Below are 22,939 nucleotides of genomic sequence, written 5' to 3'. Positions count from 1 at the left end.
TAAGACCAAGACATATGAAGATTTCATGTTTGCATTCATTTGATGCTGTTAGTGTTGAGGATTCAGATATGCATATTTTGTTTGGAATACCAATAGAGGTGAGAAAAAATTTGCGACCATCTGGGAGGAGAAGTTCAAGACATGGGGCATAGGAATCAATGTTATAAACCATAAAGAAGATAAATGGAATGTAATATCTTAAACTAGGGTGATAAGTAGAAGGGAAGAGTGATAAATATTTGGCATTTTAAACATTCATGTTTTCAGGAAATTAGTACAGGGAAGTTGGGGAGAGGAATGTGTGAATAGACATTAGTGGTATAAAAGCACTAAGTTATATGTGCTTTTTTATATACACACACATATAACAATTTATGAAAAAAGTAGTCATGAATTTGAAAGAGAGCAGGTTGGGGTAAATTGGAGGATTTGGAGGGAGAAAAGAAAAATATTTTAATTAAAATAAAATCTCAATGAAATAATCAAACAAAATCTAAACACTATTTAAAAAAAATCTAAAGAAGATTAGGTCAGCTAGACAGATGGCTCAGTAGTCAAGAGCCCTGCCTGCTTTTCCAAAGGTCCTCAGTTTAAGTCCCAGGAACCACATGGTAGCTCACAACCATCTGTAATGAGCTCTGGTTCCCTCTTGAGGAAGAGACCTCATCTGTCAATGAAACTCAACAAGTACAAGTTCAACAGAACCGCCATATATGGGCTGCCCATGAATGCTTTGGCATTTGCAGGGCATAAATTTCATTCATTCATTCAAAGGTGATTAGTGCAGCAAGGACTATTAAATTGGGTGAAGAATGATAGGTCAGGAAAGAATAAAACTAAAGAGCTTTTCAAAAATCCATTAGAATCCCTACATATTACTGTAGAAGTTTTCATATACACATATATTAAGAAACATATAAGTGCATATATATATATACATATATATATATATGGAATGTACATATTTCATGCATATACACATGTACATATAAATAAGTGTAGTGAACTTATAACAGGAAAAACATTCCACTCCACTAGTAACTAGACAGAACAGTCAAAACAAACAACAAAACATGTCATGTAAAGGTTTTCTCTCTTGGATTTCTTGGCCAGTTATGACCCATACATCTCCAAATATTATAGACTAATGCAAATACTATTTATTATCTTCAATACCTGATGGTAAAACTCTTGTTACTGAAGACATCACATACTTGAGTTGTAAAACATGGAGATATTAAGTGCTTTTAAGTATCATTCTGATGATTACTTTTTGTAGTGCTATCATTTGTTGAATGTACGGATACACTTTCAGAGAGGAAAATTAATAATCAATCCTAACCAGCCATATACTCTGCCAGTTTCAAGTAACAACTGTCCTTACAAGACATACCTCTGGTATAATAGTGCCATAAACATCATGGAAATGACCAAACACTTTGTTGTCATTTTTTTTTTTTTTGGTTTTTTGAAAGAGGGTTTCTCTGTGGTTTTGGAGCCTGTCCTGGAACTAGCCCTTGTAGACCAGGCTTGTCTCGAACTCAACAGAAATCCACCTGCCTCTGCCTCCCGAGTGCTGGGATTAAAGGCATGTGCTACCACCGCCCAGCTTTCTTGTCATGTTTAATGTTGCTTCACAAATAATACCCAGTTCTGGAACTATTGCTGAGCCAAGAACCTATTGTTAGAAAGGTCATATCCCTAGGAAAGAGCATGTTTTTATGCTCTTATCTTGTAAACTAACTTCTAAAGACATGTATGATGTAGATGGGCCTTCTACTTACATTGGTTAATAAATAGACTGCCTTGGCCTTTGATAGGACAGAAAATTATGTAGGTGGAGTAAACAGAACAGAATGCTGGGAAGAAGGGAAGTTAGGCAATCACCATGCCTCTCCTCTCTGGTCAGACTCGATGAAGCTCCAGCCCAAGATGGACATAGGCTAGAATCCTTCCCGGTGAGCCACCACCTCGTGGTGTTACACAGATTATTAGAAATGGGTTAAAGCAAGAAATGAGAGTTAGCCAAGAAGAGGCTAGATATAATGGGTCAGGCAGTATTTAAATGAATACAGTTTGTGTGTTGCTATTTCAGGGCATAAGCTAGCCAGTGGCTGGGAGCTGGGTGGTGGGATGAAGCCCGCAGCTTTCTCTACACATGTATATACCATAGATTAATGTATCTCTAAGTTTATCAATATAGCCGTAATTTGCCATAGATGATAATAGTACTTAGACAACACCCACAATTGAGCAAGGTATAGAGAATAAGAGTCTGCACACTACTCAGGCATAAATGGAGTATTAATACAGCACCCCTTCCTCCCAATATTAAAGAATTGTTGTAGAAGAGTGCTCAGCAAGGAAACAGTGTTCTTCGCACACCACATGGCTGCTGCATATATGAAGTCAGGACAGTTATAACAGCATGTACAAACACTGGTAAAAGTTAAGCCAAAAAAAATCCCATCAGGAAGAAGGAAAGTAGATGTGGAGTCCCACCACTACCGGTGGGACTCTAATGGGAAGCCACATATCCATGAACATGTGAAGGAAGTAAAATTAAAGGAGGTGTAAACACAGTTTTGGTTTTAATAAAAAGAAGTGGATCTGGAAGACATTTGGTAGGAAGTTATTATGGTCAAAACTGTGAGTTCTCAGACTTGGTAACTTATAAATCAAGATAATATCTCTTTTCTTCTATAAACACTGCTTCCTATGCCTAAATTATTTTCCTTTCTTCACTTGTGTGTGTATTATAATTAGCCACATAATTATGAGGTATTTACATATATATACATATATAGTAACTCCAAAATCACTATCATAAAATCTAATGAAACATTTTTGTAATACATACAATCTCATAAAAGTTGCAATATTAAGTTGTAAAAATAGTCTAACAAATAAAACAAAGTTGTGGGTTTATCTTCCTGCTAATGATATCATTTCTAAAGAATATGTTGGAAGGATGAACATGTTATTTTACAACTCTACAACTCATACTTTTGTCAATAATGTTTTCAGTCTTGATTCTATTAAGTTTATGTTACCCAAACATAATTGAAGATTTGAATGTCTGGGATGAATGAGTAGCTAATGATGATTTACAAAGCACTGTTTTATTATTCTATCCTTAAATTTATTTCAAGTGAATCATGTTGCATACAATACATATACTTATATACCAATCTCATCAGCATAGAGTTTATGATCGCTCCTGAATAGTTTTTGAAAAACATTTTCACAGAAGTAAACACTTTCACAATTTTACAACAGATATTTATGTTCACCAAGAGAAACCTGAAATTTAAGGAGAAAAACAATGCAGCTACTTAATAGTAAAGTGTTCAAGGAAGATTTTCAAGTCTATTCGATGAAAAGAGGGATATTTTAATTCTGCTGAATACCTATGTGATATTTTGGAGAAGAAAGCATAATGGATGAAGCAGGGGTCATAGTAGAAGACCAAAGAGAACTGGCTCCATGTATCAATTTCCAATTGCTACTGCAGGCAGCAAATTAGAATATGCTCTCTGTTTAAACATTATTTTATTCGTTTCTTATAGAACTCCCTAATCTACTGCACAATGCTAAACTCAAGTTGTTGGCAGTCTCATACTTCTAATGGATATTAGGAAACCAAGTTTTCTTGTATATTTTATCTTTCAGAAACTGCTTAAATCATTTTACTTTGTGATCCTCTCCCATGTTCAAAGACACCATTCCATAAGCTATGTTCATAGACTGAGTAAAAAAGCAGAAAGTGAGCTTTGTATAAGTATTCATTACTCTTTGATTCTTGAGAGCAGATGGAATGTAACCATTTGTCTTGTAATCCTGCCGCTATCATTTCCACACTATGATGGGCTGGCTGTAGGTACAATGCCTCTTTATATGTCAAAAATAATCCTAATATATTTCTGTTGCTTTTTCCTGGATATTTTATCAATTCAGCAAGGAAAAATAATTAACACATGCAATGTATAGAGTATGTTGTATACTTTAAGTACACTTAATAATATTTACTTTGAAAGAAAAATCAAGTTGAGACTATTGTTATGAAAGGAATAATAATAAATGTTACTAAAAGTTGAGGTATTAAACATGGTAGACAAATGGTTAAGGTGAGAAGGAAATACAAGAACAAAAACAAATGTTTAAGTGGTAGAGTCCACTAGTTGAGTCTATTTTATGTTAAGTTGGCAGTATTGAATAGGATGTGCATATATTTATATACGTATATATAAACATAGTCAAAAACTATGAAAAGTTGATGGGGGAGTGTCATATATCAATCTGTTGATTTCACTGGCTAAGAATAAAGAAACTGCTTGGCTCATTGGTTAGGAGATAGGTGGGAGGAGCAAACAGAACAGAATGCCGGGAGGAAGAGGAAGTGAGGTCAGACTCGACAGCTCTCCTCTCCAGAGCAGACACCTTCAGAGAGACGCCATGCTACTGCTCCAGGGAAGACGCATGCTATGAAGCTCCGACCCAGGATGGACTTAGGCTAGAATCTTCCCGGTAAGCGCACCTAGGGGCGCTACACAGATGATTAGAAATGGGCTAAAATTAATATGTGAGAATTAGCCAGTAAGGGCTAGAGCAAAGGGCCAGGCAGTGTTTAAATGAATACAGTGTCTGTGTAATTATTTCGGGGCATAAGCTAGCCGGGCAGACGGCTGGGGTTTTGGGAATGCAGCCCCGCCGCCGTTCATATTACTACAAATGACGCCCAGACGTGTGGCTAACTGAGTCCACAAAAAAACTTGAGAAGGCTTAAAAATAATGGAGAGAGAGTTTAACACAGATTTTTGCTGTTTGTTGGTGGCGTGATGTAGAGAGATTTCCTGATTCGGCAACAGCAGCAGAAAAAACGCTGTGTCATTTCAAAGCGTGGCTTCCTGGGGCTGTGCCGCCAGTGCAAACTCTTGCTTTATGTTTGTGTTCCCTCTTGGGATTGGAAGGAGAGTGCTCTGAGACCTTGACGATGACTCAGAGTTCCCCGCCTGCTCCTGGGCAGAAGGCAGAATCAGGCTTAGGCAGGCAGAAGAGCATGGCGGATTCCTGCCGCCATACAGGGACGTGTTTTCAGACTGCACAGTGCTCTGCATGTCAGATTTGGATGTAACTTGGATGAAAAGAATTTCTGTGCTGCACGCTCAGTCTCAGAATTAAAGTGCTGAGTGCTGCTCCTACCTGGTAGCCCCAAGAGGCTTCCTGACTCAGCTTTAGCTGCAAAACCCTGCGGCTCATTAAGAGGTCCTGCCACAAAACACTTAAACAGTGTTGATGAAAAGCTGAACACATGCTTTTCGGGTTTTCAGCCGTAGCAGGAAAAAAGCTGTGCCGTTTAAAAATGCTGGCTTTCTGGGCCATCCTGCCAGGGCAAACTCTGACTGTTTGAGGCAGGAGGGCCGGCTACTGAGAGAGGACTTGAGTGTTGTCTGTTGTAGCTAGCTGGCTGGCAGGGACCTTGAACCGCCATAGAGGTGTGGCTATAAACATGGCTGCATCCTGTACATCAGCCATGAGGCTGGAAAGCTAAGGAATGGGCTGGATCCAGCAGGCAAAGCCACGCCTTTAGTCCTACTGATATTGCTCAGTAAATTAAAGACTCATGTGGTCAGAAAAAAAAAGAGAGATATACAGTAAAGAGAGATTCAAAGACAGAGAAAATTTCTGAATTGTTTAAAGTGTGTTAAAAATATATGCAAGCTGAAAGTTGAAGTTCTTAAAGCAAAAAACAAAAAAAAAGGAAGAGAGTTGTTGTGTGTATACACCTTTAATCCCAACACTTGGGAGGCAGAGGGAGATAGACCTCTGTGACTTCAAGGTGTGGTAGCACACGCCTTTAATCCCAGTGCCTAAAAGGCAGAGACAAACAGACGTCTGTGAGTTCAAGTAGTAGCAAACACCTTTAATCCCAATGCCTGGGAGGCAGAGACAGGCGGATCTCTGAGAGTTCAAAGACAGCCTGGTCTACAGATATACGCTCAAAAAGCAAAAAGTTAACTTAGGAATGTCACAGCTTAGATTCTTAAGCGCCTAATGATTTAAAGGCGCAAATCAAAAGTGCTCCTGAATAGTAAAAAATTGCAGATTCACAATAGGACAGATTCAGACCACTAAATGAATCACACTGTTGGATGAATGTACGTAGGCTTGGGAGAGAGAAGAAAAAGAATATAGAGAATAAAGTTAATGGTTTAAAAAGAAAAAAGTAAAAGTAAAGTCTTTAAAGAGACAGAGTACAGATAGTTATAGATATAAATAAAAATAAGCCGCGTAAAGATGAAAAATTCACAGAGAGTCTGGATTATGTACATTGTGTTTTCTTTAAAATTTTTGACTGTGAAGGAGCTAAGTACAGAGAGACATTTCATTATATGGGCTGCCAAGCTAAACCAGAATGGATATAAGGGTATTACGATTTCAGAATTTGGGTCTAAGGATATGATGCTTTGGAGAGAGTCTTCTTTTGTTTTCACAGAGGACCAGACCCTTTGGATTTCTTCTATCCCGATTTGGTATGATGGACCACGTCCTCCTGAAGGGTTGCTGTGAACATCTTCAGAAAATTGTTTCGCTCAACTGCCAACTGAGATGAAACTAGCACACAGGTTATACCATGAAAGACCTAATTAACGACGCCCCCATTCAGCAGGAAGCAGTTTGGAGAGAAAAAACTGCGCCCATGTTCCCAAATAAAGTTTATAAATGTTCTTTTACATTTAAAGGGGGATATGATATAGGTATGAATAATTTGCATTAGTATAGATTTTGCTTTATTGATAGAGATTTACGGTCAATTTTGTTATATGTATAAATGTTTCTGATGTAACTTTTACTTGATAACTGTTTTGTTATATGTAATTTTGCTATGTTAAAGTTAAAGCCTTCTTTTTTGTTTAAACAGAAAAAGGGGAAGTGATGGGGGAGTGTCATATATCAATCTGTTGATTTCACTGGCTAAGAATAAAGAAACTGCTTGGCTCATTGGTTAGGAGATAGGTGGGAGGAGCAAACAGAACAGAATGCCGGGAGGAAGAGGAAGTGAGGTCAGACTCGACAGCTCTCCTCTCCAGAGCAGACACCTTCAGAGAGACGCCATGCTACTGCTCCAGGGAAGACGCATGCTATGAAGCTCCGACCCAGGATGGACTTAGGCTAGAATCTTCCCGGTAAGCGCACCTAGGGGCGCTACACAGATGATTAGAAATGGGCTAAAATTAATATGTGAGAATTAGCCAGTAAGGGCTAGAGCAAAGGGCCAGGCAGTGTTTAAATGAATACAGTGTCTGTGTAATTATTTCGGGGCATAAGCTAGCCGGGCAGACGGCTGGGGTTTTGGGAATGCAGCCCCGCCGCCGTTCATATTACTACAAAAAGTTATGATACATATACTTTCTTTCCCCTTAAGAGATGACACTATTGTTGACTCTAGTCTTAATGTCATATTTGTACTAATCAAAAAACATAGTACAATCATAGGTTCTTATAGACAATACAAAAAAAAGATGCCTGGGATAATTTGCCAGTAAGATTGGCTCAATTGGGAAGGTGCAGACCAACAGAATTCCATATCATAAAATATAAAGGTGAGTGGAATTCTGAATAACAAATCTTAAAGTTGTTTTCAGGCCCAAACATCATGCACAAACACACACACACACACACACACACGCACACGCACACGCACACACACACACACACACACACACAGAGAGAGAGAGAGAGAGAGAGAGAGAGAGAGGTACAAAAAGACGTGTACATACATGAACACAGCATATAATCACACATATGTGTTCACACATATATGGCACAAACATACAATCATACACACTATGGGCAATGTAGAAAATAGTTTAAAGGATGGATTTACCAGAGAGAATTGAAATGTAAAACAGTTAAGATTGTGAGGCATTTACAAGAGGTAGAGCTAAAAAGATTTTTATGTATTAAGATTAAGAAAAAAAAACTTGCATGTGGTAGGAAATGAGAGTTTGAAGGAAAGTGAAGAAAAAATATCAAACTATGTTTTTAGTACCACTTAAGAATAATAATTTGTGATATTCATGGTCAAGCATGATTTGTGATTTAAGAGGCATATGAAAATTTTATTAATATGTTCAAAGGTCCAGTAACAGTTAGTATATCAGTTAAATAATTTCACTTTTAAAAAAAATGAAGTGAATTTTATCAAACAAAAATTTGTACTTTGTCTCATCATATGACAACAATATATTTGCTCAGTTATGATTCTAAACTTTATTCTGGTAATTAATTCACATCACCACAAATGTGTTTATAGTTTTAAAAAAACCTCAAATGTATTTTAAAAGTTTTGCTTAAGCTATTTTCTTTTTTTTGCCAAAAATGCTTTGCTTTAATTTTTCCAGTTTATGGTTATGAAAAAATAAACATTGTTACTATAATTTGCATTTACACCACTTTTTGAATTTCCACGTCATAAAACCTTGGAAAATTAAATTTTGTCGTAATTATCCATTCAGTCCGAATGCACATTGTATTTTGTCTTCTGTTTTCCTTTTTTTTTTATTTTTTATTGAGAAAAAGAAAAAAAATTCTGCCTCCTCCCAGCCTCCCATTTCCTTCCCCCTCCTCCCACCCTTTTCCCCCTCCCCCCACTCCTCTCCCCTTCCCTCTCCAGTCCAAAGAGCAGTCAGGGTTCCCTGCCCTGTGGAAAGTCCAAGGTCCTCCCCCCTCCGTCCATGTCTAGGAAGGTGAACATCCAAACTGGCTAGGCTCCCACAAAGCCAGAACATGAAGTAGGATCAAAACCCCGTGCCATTGTTCTTGGCTTCTCATCAGCCCTCATTGTTCGCCATGTTCAGAGAGTCCGGTTTTATCCCATGCTTTTTCAGTCATAGTCCAGCTGGCCTTGGTGAGCTCCCAATAGATCAGCCCCACTGTCTCAGTGGGTGGGTGCACCCCTCGTGGTCCTGACTTCCTTGCTCATGTTCTCCCTCCTTCTGGTCCTCATTGGGACTTGGGAGCTCAGTCCGGTGCTTCAGTGTGGGTCTCTGTCTCTATCTCCATCCATCACCAGATGAAGCTATTTTTTAAAGAGATTTAAAAGTGACTTCCAAGCCCTAGGTCTTCTGAGTCTTACACCTAAAGTACAGACTGTCTTTATCAACCACCATTTTATAAATTTACCATAAACTTTGTATTAACACAAACAAATAATAACATTACAGTTAGTTTATGCCATTATGATAAGTGTTAGACAAAAAGACAGACCCACATACAAATTAGAAATCAAAGATTTGTGTGTGCCAAAAAGTTGCATATCATTAGTCTATCATATATATGTGTATGTATTTTCCATTTCTTACAACTAGCAAAAATAGTACCTCATAATTATTATGTTTAAATTTTCTGCATAAAATAAATATTTTATAACTTTAACATATGAAGTAATTGTAAATATACCTTACTTTAATTTTAATATTTTTATTGTAGGATTACTTACATAAGGGAGTAATCAACTCATATGTTCACTAGAATAATTAATGACAAAGCTTAAATATTCATGTAAGAAACACTTCAAAATAACCAGAATGTTACTTGACAGATTTTATGGACTTGTGTGTGTTTTTCTTTGTAACGTTTTTAAACTCTGATTTTTTTTTTTTTTGTTTATTTGCTTGTTTGCTTGCTTTCTAAAGAGAAAGAGAAAAAAATCTGGTTTGGATTTGTGTGGTTTGAGAGGTGGAGAGGCTATAGGATTTGGGGAGGTAAAACATACTCAAAATATTTATTATATATTTTCCAATAAAAAGAATTTTTTGTGTATAGTTTTTATGTTTTTCAACAATTGAGTATTTATAGTAGGAAATTTTAATATCTAGATATTTGCCTGTATGTTTCATCCATATGTTTCTACAATTGCAGTGGTGTTACCATGACTTTATAGTACTTATTTATCTTTTTAAAGAAAATTGATTCTTCTCTCATCCAGACCAGAATTTCCCATCACTCTGCTCCTTATAGATCCATTTCCCAGATCCACTCCACCTCCATATCCTCTTCATAAAAATGCAAGCTTCCAAAAAAAAAAACAACAACAACAACAAAAAACAAGACAAAACAAGATAAAAGAAAATGCAAAGGACCTCATATCGAGGGTGGACAAAAATTAGGAGAAAAATAGACCCAAGAGCAGACTAAAGAGTCAGAAATGTGCCTGATCCCACTGGTAGAAGTCCCACAGAAACATCAAGCTAACATCTGTAACATATACTCAGATTCTGACGCAGCTCCATGCAGGCCTGGTGCTTGCCCCTTCAATCTCTAGCTATGGTGAAACATTCATAACTCTTACTTTGCTTTGGTATTGCTTTGTGCATCTGGGATCATTTTATTTTTCAAATGAAATGTAAGACATTTCACTATTTCTGCAAGAAGATTCATTGCTATTTGAATGAGTAGAGGTTATTTTCTATACCATTATAAATTGTAATGGACAATGAGCTGGGTAAGGGAAAGAAGAAAAATAGATTATATGTCTTTTTCTTGTAACTTTTCTTTTCAATAAATGAGCAAACTCAGGCTATTTCATGGTGATCAATGGGAAAATAGCATAGTTATTTTAATATTTGATATCACAGTTTGACTAAATTGCATAATGTATACATGAAATGTACACATTGTCTGAGAAAACACACCTCTTACTTATAGTCTGTGCAATAAATACTGAGAAAAGCAATAAAACAGTCTGGAAAATGTTAAAAATATTATGAAAAGTATTTGCTTTCAAATATTTATTTAAATACAACCTGGGACGTTTAAAACACTCCAAGTTTATAATTTTGTTTGAAATATGTAAGACAAGTGAGCAGAGCAATGCCTTTCATAATCAGAACAATCAGACTGAAGTCTTTTCATAGCAAAATATCTACTAAGCCTCATCCCATAAAACACTGCTAGAGCCGTAAGCATAGCAATCAACAGCGTTTCCTTTACTAAAACAGTGAAGGAAAGAAATATATAATAGAATCAATGATAAAACTTAATGTGTGGATATTTTAGAAATTGACATTTACATATGACTTTTAATCATTTATATATGTCATATTTAGACATTTTCACAACTCATTCCCCAAATCTGTTTGGACCCCAACTTTCAACAGGTCTCCTCCCCTTTCATGTCTTGTTTTTGTGGATAGCAGACTGAGTTTAACTAGAATTACATTTGAAATGCAGTATACTTGGTTAGAATTTAGAAAGAGGGGAAATAAAAAAGTGGTTCAAGGTTGGAGAAAGAACATAATATAACCAATAAAGAATTGCTGAGTTTTTAATTAACTTATTCCATCAAGTTGAATACTGCAATATTTTGTTTTAAAATTTTCAATCAGCTTGAATTCTTATTCACTGTAGTCACTTCAATTAATGTGTGTGTGTGTGTGTGTGTGTGTGTGTGTGTGTGTGTGTGTCTGAACAGTATCCAAAGAAGACTGTAAGAGATTTCTGAGTCATTGCAAGAAAACTCCAAGAACGAAATACCCCAGCTTCTCCAAAACACATAATTGCTCTTGGTTTGTATTTTGTGCTTCTCCTGATACAGGAAATAGTGAGTTCACTTCAGCTGATGTTATTCAGATACTTATGTGGAAAAACACAGTTTTGCCATGTGTGGTTTGTCTGCCACATTGCCACTTGTTCACCACTTGCAGCTTGCCCTTGTGATTTACACCTCATTCATGTGAATTCTGTTAACATTCAGAGTATAAATTGTCAGATGTCCTACCTAAGTTGGCTATTGCATGAGTCTTTATTCTGCCTCATTTATTGGTTTCATTCTTCAGGCCCCACTGCCTCTCGAACAGTGATATATGGGAAATAACTTTATTTATAATTATTCTCTATAATTACATAATGTTAATGATTAGAAGCATGGATTCTTAAATCTTTTTCAATATCAAGTGATTTTCAAAATCATTCAAAGTATATTATTATAATCTAATTTTTGTGTAATTTAAAAATTATTAGAATATTTTGTAATTATTAATTCTCTCAATTACATTAGCACTGCCATATTTTTATTTGACATGCAAAGAATGGTGCTGAGCTAAACTTAGTTTAAGGGGATTCTATTTTCAATTATTCACTTCCATTAAATAGACACGACTTTCAATTTACTTCTAATGTCTATACTTTCCCACATTTATTTCTCCTTTCTTTGTTATTTTGTGTACAATATTAACAGAGAAAGACCATGTATTTGATCTCATCTTTTTTGTTAAATTTTTAAATAAAATATAGGATGTAAATTCACTGTAGCTAACATTTTGACATTTTCAAGAAGTCAATCTCAATTAGCTCTAAAAGATAGAAGAAGTCACCGAAGAGTGAAATCTAGTTTGTAGTAGCTCTTAAGTCAAGATGAGAATTCTCCTCATAATCACATGTTTTGTCTTTATCCTTTCTTACATTTTATTAGCTTTCATTATTTTTGTAGATTTTGTGGCATGTCCAGTAAAGGAAATCTCATAGGAAATTCCATAGTGTCTGGCTTTAACAACCTTTGCACCTCCACACCAAGTGAAATCCCCCAGCCTTAGGTACAGGAATACAATTATAGCCATATCAGTTAGTGATGCACACCATATAGTTACTGATATTTAAATTTTGATTAATTGTGGTTTTCTGGAAATGGTCTCTAGCTGTTTCACACAGACAAAATTTAGTGAAGGGTGAGATCTGTACTTCTCTATGGGCAGAAAGATAAACATTTAGAGCGTACTTAGAAAATTTGTTGTTTTGGTAAATTGTGGTTGTAGGTTCTCCAAAATCTGTAATTTCACCAACCCTGGTAAGGGGATTTGAAAGAAAACGGTCCCCTGTAGAGAGTGGCACTGTAAGGAGGGGTGGCCTTGTGGGAGTGGGTGTGGCCTTGCTGCAGGAAGTGTGTCACTGTGGGGATGGCCTTTGAAGTCTCATATATGCTCAAGCTAGGTGCAGGCTGAAATTAAAGGTCCTGTTGCTTGGGGATCAAATTACAGAACTCTCAGCTACCTCTCTCATGTCTGCCTGTATGCTGCCATGTTTCCCACCATGAAGGATATAGACTAAACCTATGAAACTGTAAACCAGAAACAACTGAATGTTTCCCTTCATAGTAGTTGCTCTGACCATTGTGCCTGTTCATAGCAATAGGAACCCTAAATAAGTTACCTGGGTGGTTGGTTAGGATTCCAGTACCAGTTATGGTTTCTCTTTTGTTGAGTGTGCCTTCAGTCTTATTCAAGAGCTATTGGTTATTGCCAAAGTATGGGTGTAACTCTTATACCTTTATTGTACTTTGTGTCATGTTGGTTATAGTTGTGGGTTAGGCCTCAGAGCTGGGTGAAACAATTGGTAGTTTCCCAACTTTGGGAACCTCCATAGCATCTTATGGTACTAAGAAAACTAGTCCTCATGGAGGATACTTTCAGGCCAGATACAGCTTGAATGACTCCCTGTCCTGCAACAGCTCACAGGGCTTCCATGGTATAGCAATAGGAATGAATTCAAAGCAGCAAGGACTTTAGGAAAATTTCCTATCTATATAAAGGAAAAGACTCATATACATGATTTGAGCATATACTTTTCCTTTCCAGCTCTCATTCTCTAGTTCCAATTCTTTGCTCTAATTTCTCCTGCTCTAATTCTCTCATTCCTATTCTTTCTTGTTACAATTCTCTAGCTCCTTATTCATAAAGCTTATATACACATTCAACAACAAACATTTCTATAAACAAGGTTATAAAAGCAATGTCTGAGGGTGGTGAGTAACTATGGCACCCTGTCTTCAAGGTCCCTGGTATACAGGTTGTGACTGGAGGCAAGGGGCATAGTACCCAATAAGACAAGGTGCTAAGGAATTTGCCCAGACTGTGGGTCTTTATCAGCCATACTACACAAGAAAAACTCATTTAGTAGTATAGGTTGCTTTTTGCTAATAATCTTGGTCCACACATATGTAACTCTGTCCTTGTGTGTATCTGCAAAGTTTTTAACTTATGATATCTTTACAGGGACAGTCTAGTTTGAAATTGTTTTGAAGTTTTAAATCAGCTAAATGTCCGTAGCTTGTCTTAGACTGGGGAGAAATTGTTTTCTTATGTTAGTCTTGATAAATAAACAAAACATGCTTCTAAGCATCTTATAGTCCTTGTGGAACACTAGATCTGGTTATGAAGCATATCCTAGTATATTTTTTGCTCATAAAAATTTTACAGAATAATAAGAAGTCATCTTCCTAACTATTCACAGATATATGTGTCAAGAAGATTGAGATGTAATATTGGGATTTCATGTATAAATTACATGAAAATGAGCAGTAATGGGGGAAATTCCACAGCTATTTTTGAAAATATTACTCTACAGACAGAAACAGCCAGTTTTCCAGAGTCTGTGGTCTTAGAAGACTTGATTCTCTATATCAGAGAATAACTCATTTGATGGGTTGATATCTGAATTATCAATTGTTGTTGGCTATATTTTTGTCATGGCTTTCAGCAATTCATGACATTATCTAAAGCACATGCTTTTTTCAGACAAATTTAATGGGGTAGGAGAAACGAATAGCAACAACTATAGTCTATACTGTTTTCAGAATCTCTTGAAAAAGGCTGAATAACACACTAAAAGGAACTTTTCAGGTCTGTTGTTGGGAGATTTGATAAATTGTTTGTTATTTCTAGAGAAACAGTCTCAGCCCAGATGGGAATTTTTCATTAATTTTTAAGTAATACATATTCTATATATGTATATTTATTTATTTTAAATGAATTTCTCCCATTTTTTACCATTTAAAGGAAAAATATTGTTCTGGATGGATTAAAAAGATTTTCACTGCTACTAAGAATTGTAGTGCAGTCCTTTTCATCTTTGCTCACAAATCTTGGGAAATACAGGCTTATCTGCTCTTAATCTCACCTATTGGTAGGATAATAATTTTGTGCAATGGAATTTCATATTAAACTCACATTTTAGAAAGCTAAATAAAATATTATGATTATTGGATTTCAGGGAGAAAAAAGTTTTCTTTGCTTGGATGGTTCATGTAAGGCAACCATGATCATTCAGACAGTCATGTGAGATGATTTCCAAGCCATGAAAGTGTAATCAGGTAGCTAAAGACAGACAAGACAGACTAATTGCAATCCAGATTCAAGCCATGTATCATAACCTATATGCTATAGCAGAAAAGTGTCCCTAGGAGAGGTATCCTGCAGAATCAGGTACTCATTCTCTGCTATATCATTAACATGCTTCAAATTACTAACTTTAAGAGAAAGGTCAAAGGCAATTTTCCTTTGTGTAAAACAGGTGTTTTATTAATAATTTCTTGTAGATTAAAGGAATAACAATATGTATTTATTCATTTTATGTGTTTCTGGTCTAGATGATGTAGAGGTTTATTTATACTATCGTGATACTATAAGGATAACTTGAGAAAATCTATTTTTGCTTTCTACATCCATATGGATTCTGCAGATCAAACATGGGTTATCAGGCTTGCATGGCAGTTTTTTTCCATGCCATAATTCATTCTTATTGATCTTAATTTTTCTTATTATACTTATTTCATTAGGGAGGCTCTGTATATATTTGATTTCTTATAATTAAGCAAGACAGCTTCTTGGAAAATGAAGAAAATGCCACATATTTCATAATCATTCAATTACTGGGCTTTAGGCTATGAAAGATGGACATAATAATAATTAATAACAGAACATGTGTCAGTCAGTCATATAGGTTTACTCTTCATTTCAAAGCTTCATCATGAGAAAGTTTGTCTTTTCCTCCACCTTCCACTTCTTACACTGAAATCTTTTGTGTCTGGATACAATTAAAGCATTTATTACCTACCTAAACTATTAAATAATTCACTTGATAAAAATAAATCTAAGCAATTGCTTGAATATTAGGTCAACAGTTTCTTGAACTGATGGTACAGAAAAATGACCTGAAATACACAGCTAAATAATGAACACCAACTTGAGTCTGGAGGAGAGTTAGAGAAAAAAATATCTCGTATATTAAAGTACAGTGATTGATTTGCTTATATAAAGTTTCTGTGAGCTGACTTTCTCCAGGAAAAATAATATAGACTCATATATCATTTAATAATATCTCCTTAGAAAATTTTGCCATCTGACATATTATTTAGTATAAACCAAATAATGAATCAACTTTTATATAATTTTTTTTGTAAAATTGTAGCTTCATTGTTATGAATCCAAAGAAATCATTTGTAGCTGAATATTTTTGTTAAAACTGTTACTAAATGATTTACTTCACCATATATAATAAAATGTGATACTTTTATCAGAAATTATAATATAGGCTAGAAAATGTGACTTATTATATAAAGACACTGGCTGTCAAAAGAAGACATCAGTTAAAAACCTAATGCATTCATGGAGAAAAGAGAAATTACTATAGAATTCCTCTGACTCCCATATGCAAAAGTCTATAGGACCAGTTCAAGGCCAATCTTAGTTATTTCAGAATCTTTAAAATAAAAGGGCAATCCACTCCCTCTTTAATATTCTCTTGGAGCAAACCGAATTTACATTGGCAAGTGGATACCAATTAGAGATTGTCTCTGCATTATGGATAGAGGCATGTGTTCTCTTCTCCTTTCCCAAAGTTAGGCAGCATTAAAACAGTCCATGGCCAACAGAAAATGAACTCTATGGAATCTTTGGAGGTTCAAGAACAATACTGAGCTTAAAAAAAATAAGCAAACAAAAAACACAGGATAGCTAAATGCTGTACAATAAACTAACATTTGAAGGTATCACCATTTCTAACTTCCAGCTCTACTATAGTCCTATAGTAGTAAAAACAGTTTTGTATTAGCTTAAAAACAGACATGTGAACCAATGTCTTTGCATTGAAGAAGCAGACATTAATCCATACATGTATGAACACCTGATTTTTGACAAAGAAGTCTAAACTTTACAATGGACAAAAGAAAACATCTTCAACATATGGTGCTGGCATAACTAGATCTTGACATGTAGAATAATGCAAATAGATCCATATCTGTTGCTATGCACAAATCTCAAGTCAAAGTGAATCAAAGACCTCAACATAAACCCAGTTACATTGAACCTGATAGAAGAGAAAGTGTCACGTAGCCTTGAACACACTGGCATAGGAGACTACTTCCTAAATATAATACCAGTAGACATACACTGAGAGCAAAAATTAATAAATGGAAGCTCCTGAAAGTGAAAAGCTTTTGTAAGTCAAAAATACGGTAAATAGCCGGGCAGTGGTGGCGCACGCCTTTAATCCCAGCACTCTGGAGGCAGAGGCAGGCGGATTTCTGAGAGTTTGAGGCCAGCCTGGTCTACAAGAGTTAGTTCCGGGACAGGCACCAAAGCTACAGAGAAACCCTGTCTCGAAAAACCAAAAAAATTAAAAAAATATGGTAAATAAAACAAACTAGCAGCCTACAGAATGGGAAAAGATGTTCATCAGCCCCACATTTGTCAGAGGAGTGATCATCAAAATATATAAATAACTTAAGAAACATCAAAAGATCTCAAAATACCAAATGATCCAATAAAAATGAAATCTAAATAGAGAACTCTCAAAAGATGAATCTCAGATGGCTAAATACATTTAAGGAATTGCTCTACAATTTTAGTCATTAGGGAAATGCAATCAAAATGACTCTGAGATACCATCTTATACCTATCAGACATCTTGCACCTGTCAAAATGTTTAAGTTCAAAGGCAATGATGACAGCTTATATTGGATAGGAAGTGGAGTAACAGGAACATTCCTCCACTTTTGGTGAGGGTGCAAATTTTTACAGCAACTTTGGAAATCAGTATTGCAGTTTCTTAGAAAATTGGGATTCAATTTATCTCAAGACCCAACATTACCACTCATGGGCTTATTCCTAAAGGATGCTCAATCATACCACAAAGACAATTTCTCGGCTATGTTCATAGTAGTATTATTCTCAATACTTGGAATCTGGAAACAAGCTAGGTGCCTCTCAACTGAAGAATGGATAAAAAAATATTGTGGTACATATACACAATGAAATATTACTCTGCTGTAAAAAAAATAAGGAAATTTATTTAAATGGATAGAACTAGAAAAAAATCATCCTGTGTGAGGTAAACTAGACCCAGAAAACAAATATGGTAGTTCCTCAGTCATAAGTGGATATTTACACAAAAGCAAAGGATAACCAGCCTATAGTCCACAACCCCAGAGAAGCTAGGTAACAAGGAGTACCCTAAGATTGATGAATCAATCAGTCTGAAAACGGAAAATAGAAGAGATATCCTGGGAAAACTGGGTTCCGGAAGGTTGTAGAGGGGAGTAGATGAGGGATGAGAACATGAGAGACAGACTGATCAAGTTTGGAGAAGGGCAGATTGGGGGAGCAGTGAAAGAGATATCTTGATAGAGAAGCCATTATGGGGCTAACGAGAAACCTGGAGCTAGTGGAATTCCCAGGAATCCACAAGGATGACTCCACCTAAGTAACACTCCTAGCAATAGTGAATAGAGTACCTTAGCTGCCCTTCTTTTTTAATTTGATGGAAAATTATGATAATTGTCATCATAGAACTTTAATCTAGTAGCAGGTGGAAGCAGACACAGAGAACAACAAAATCAAGCACCAGTTTGCTCGCAGAGAGTCAAGTCAAGGAGAGGGAAATAGGATTACATTGGCAAAAGGGTCAAGATCATGATGGGAAAACTTACACATCAGGTGAATCGAGCTCATGGGATCTCATAGACTTTAGAGCAGCAGCTGGAGAGCCTGTACAGGACCAAACTAGGCCCACTGCATGGGGGTGACAATTGGGTGACTTGTTCTGTTTGTAGGGACCCTGGCAGTGGGACCAAGATCTATACCTGGTGCACTAGCGGGATTTTTGAAGCTCATTCCCTCTTTTGGGATACCTTGCTAAGGTCTAATACAGGAGTGGTTTGTTTCTGCCTCAGGTTGAAGCACCACGCTTTGCTGACTCTCCATGGGAGGCCTTGCCCTTTCTGATGAGTAGAAGCAGAATGTTATTAGGGAGAGGTGGGGAGAACCAAGAAGATAGATGTAGGAGGAACTATGTTTGGTATTTAAAATGAGTAAAACTTTAAAATAACAGAAAACATGTCCCCAGAGTAAGTAACAGCCCTAAAATTGTTTCAAAAAGTCAAAAGTCTTAAGTCTCTTTCCTAGAATCATGCAATCTCTTAACTGAAATCCCCTAAAAAGTCAAAATCAAACATACTTCCAACATATAATGAATGACACAGGGTATGTAATACCATTCCAAAATGTAGGGATAGGACAATAGTGAAGAAATACTGAACCAAAGCAAGACCAAAAAACTAGCTGGGCAAACTCCAAACTTTGTACTTTCATGTCTGATCTCAAATTTTTGAACTCTGTTCAGTGTTATTGACTGAAACACATTTTTTTTTCCTCTTTGACTATTTCTACTCCCTGTTAGCTGCTCTTCTTGGTAGGTATCCCACAACTTTGGCATGTCTAACATCTTGGGTTCCTCCAAGGCAATCCAGGCAACAACATCAAAACTTCATGTAGTTAAGAATTTCTATTAGCCTCCAGCTCACAAACAATCAATGGATACTTAATACTAATTATGAAATCTTGGCTTTAGATAAGGCTTGTCCCACTAGCTCTTATAACTCTAATTAATCCATGTTTATATTAATCTGCATTCTACCACTTGGCTTTTACCTCTTTCCCATTCCGTATGTTTAATTTATTCCAGTCTTCACAGTCATACTGAATGCTGAGATTTTTTTCTCCTCTTTCTGTTTCTATGCCAGTAGCCCCACCTTACCTCTTTCTTTACAAAGCACAGGAATACAACTTCACACATTGCACAAATATCCCACATTTCCCGCTTTTGTCTAAATAAAAAGGAAAATTTTTAACTTTAATACTGTAAAATTATATATAATAAGAACAATTATAAAGAATTAGATTCACAATGTACAATCCATTTGAAATTGTCAACATTGGAGTAATTACTCCATTATCTTTCTTATATTGATAAGTTCAAAATTTTATATCTAAACAATTTTCTATCACAACCTGTATTGTCATTCTAAAAATATCCTTCTAGACCTTCAATCATCTTGTTGGATAAACAACTTAAGTTTTTATGTTTTTCAATCTATATACATTGTATCTTTTATGTAAGGGTGTTTTGTTATAAATTTGATAACAAGAAAAACTGTATATCTAGTCTTCAGTCCCCATCAGTCAACCAAGAAGGATAAAACATTACCTGAGTAAACATGAATCACAGAACAAGCAGCTTCCAAAATGATAGAAAAGAAAATGACATCTGGTTTCCTGGACAGTCAGCAAAGGTTCTTCTGTAATGGTGGGGAACCCACCTTCAGTCCACAGGCCTAGAATACATGACAGACTTTTCTGTGAATCAGCAATTTTGAAGAACTGTCTTACTTTTCCTTGGCAAAATTTAGCAGTCTCTTTATTTTGTGTCTTCCTTGTATAATTTGGACAGAATACTCTTGGCATTTGAGGGGAGGGCAGTATTTATTTTTGCTCAGTGACTGACTTTGTCAAATTAAAAATAAGCTCCTGATTTGGACCTTGAGATTTCTCCAGTGCTCCAATGTGGGTCTCTGTCTCTGTCTCCTTTCATTGCCTGATGAAGGTTAATATTCAGGAAGATGCCTATATGTTTTTCTTTGGGTTCACCTTCTTATTTAGCTTCTCTAGGATCATGAATTATAGGCTCAATGTCCTTTATTTATGGCTAGAAACCAAATATGAGTGAGTACATCACACGTTCCTCTTTTTGGGTCTGGCTTACCTCACTCAGGATAGGGTTTTCTATTTCTGTCCATTTGCATGCAAAATTCAAGAAGTCCTTGCTTTTTACTGCTGAGTAGTACCCTAATATGTATATATTCCATACTTTCTTCATCCATTCTTCCATTGAAGGGTATCTAGGTTGTTTCCAGGTTCTGGCTATTACAAACAATGCTGCTATGAGCATAGTTGAGCATATACTTTTGTTCTATTATAGGTCATCTCTGAATCAGGAGCAGAAGGAGAGAGAGCATCAGCAAGGAACTCAGGACTGCATGGGGGTGCACCCACACACTGAGACAATGGGGATGTTCTATTGGGAACTCACCAAGGCCAGCTGGCCTGGGTCTGAAAAAGCATGGGATAAAACTGGACCCGCTGAACATAGCGGACAATGAGGACTACTGAGAACTCAAGAACAATGGCAATAGGTTTTTGATCCTACTGCACGTACTGGCTTTGTGGGAGCCTAGGCAGTTTGGATGCTCACCTTAATAAACCTGGATGGAGGTGGGTGGTCCTTGGACTTCCCACAGGGCAGGGAACCCTGATTGCTCTTTGGGCTGACAAGGGAGGAGGAGTTGATTGGGGGAGGGGGAGGGAAATGGGAGGCGGTGGCGGGGAAGAGGCAGAAATCTTTAATAAATAAATAAATAAATAAATAAATAAATAAATAAAATAAGCTCCATATGGAGGTTCTTAAATGACCATCATCCTTTTTATTTTTTTATTTTTATTTTTTGGTTTTTCGAGACAGGGTTTCTCTGTGGTTTTGGAGCCTGTCCTGGAACTAGCTCTTGTAGACCAGGCTGGTCTCGAACTCACAGAGATCCGCCTGTCTCTGCCTCCTGAGTGCTGGGATTAAAGGTGTGTGCCACCACCGCCCGGCTTACCGTCGTCCTTTTTTGAAGTTAATTGTTGCTGCCAAAAGCAGTGGTGTCTCACTATCATGAGAGGCCTTATGTTATTAAGACATTTTAAATGTCGTATTCTATAGGTCTTTGAAGTTTTGGAAGACCAGTGATCTATCTAAAATATATGTATGTCTGTATGACCTTGAAAACATATCTAACATGACTACAAGTTTGATTGTTATAGATGACTATTAATCTGCATTTCTTAATTACCTTAAATGGTTTATAATAATAGTTATTAAGTACAATAAATTTAAATTATAATGATAAATGAGCTTCATTGATAAAATGTCTTAAAGATAGAAACACATATAACATATAATAAATATTCCTAAATTTGTATTAATTTATAAAAACCCATGTCAATGTAAAATACTTGATGACACTAGCTGTTCAAAAGTAGACTCAACAAAACACCCTTTCATCCCATCATTCTATATCTCCACTTATTGTCTTCAGAAAGAGATCCCTGAATCCAATATCCTATATCAAATTTTAATCAACCCCCTAAATGATGAGAAACACTGATAGCAAACCAAATAACCAAAAATCAACTACCTCACCTCTTGGGAATGTGGGTATTATATTCTATAAATTGATTCCTGTTGTGCAAGGGTCATGGCTTATTTGAGAAACCCTGAGAAAATTGGGATAATGGTAATTCCTGGGAGAACTAGCTGTATTATTTTGTGTTTGGTGTCTGTGTGATAGGAATATATAGACCTTATCTGATAAGTCTCAGCTGGATAGTCTGTGGGCTAGGCCATCTCAGATAGAGGCTTTGACATTGCTCTGGAGGTAGAATTTTGAGGAAACCATAACAGAGCTATTCTTAGAGGCTGGATCACCTGATTTACTTGTCTTTCTTGGAGTCTGGTATTTTTTCAGAAAATGCATAAAATTAAAAGGTAACATATAGTTGCATTAACATAAGTATGGAATGTGCAGTATGCACAAAAGATAAAGATGATTTTTGTTCTATATTTGAGCAAGTACAAGGCATCTCTTAACTTTGTGAGTTTGTTTAGACAGCAAAAACAAAACTCTATCCATGATATATAAAATGATGGAGTGTAATAATAAGTCATGTAGACTCTGTGGCCAAAAATTTTATCATTTCTTATCCAACCTCAGAGCTGTTCCCATGTAGAG

Source organism: Microtus pennsylvanicus, chromosome 6, assembly GCF_037038515.1.
Source record: "Microtus pennsylvanicus isolate mMicPen1 chromosome 6, mMicPen1.hap1, whole genome shotgun sequence".
NCBI lineage: Eukaryota > Metazoa > Chordata > Mammalia > Rodentia > Cricetidae > Microtus > Microtus pennsylvanicus.
This window is presented reverse-complemented; position numbering follows the sequence as displayed.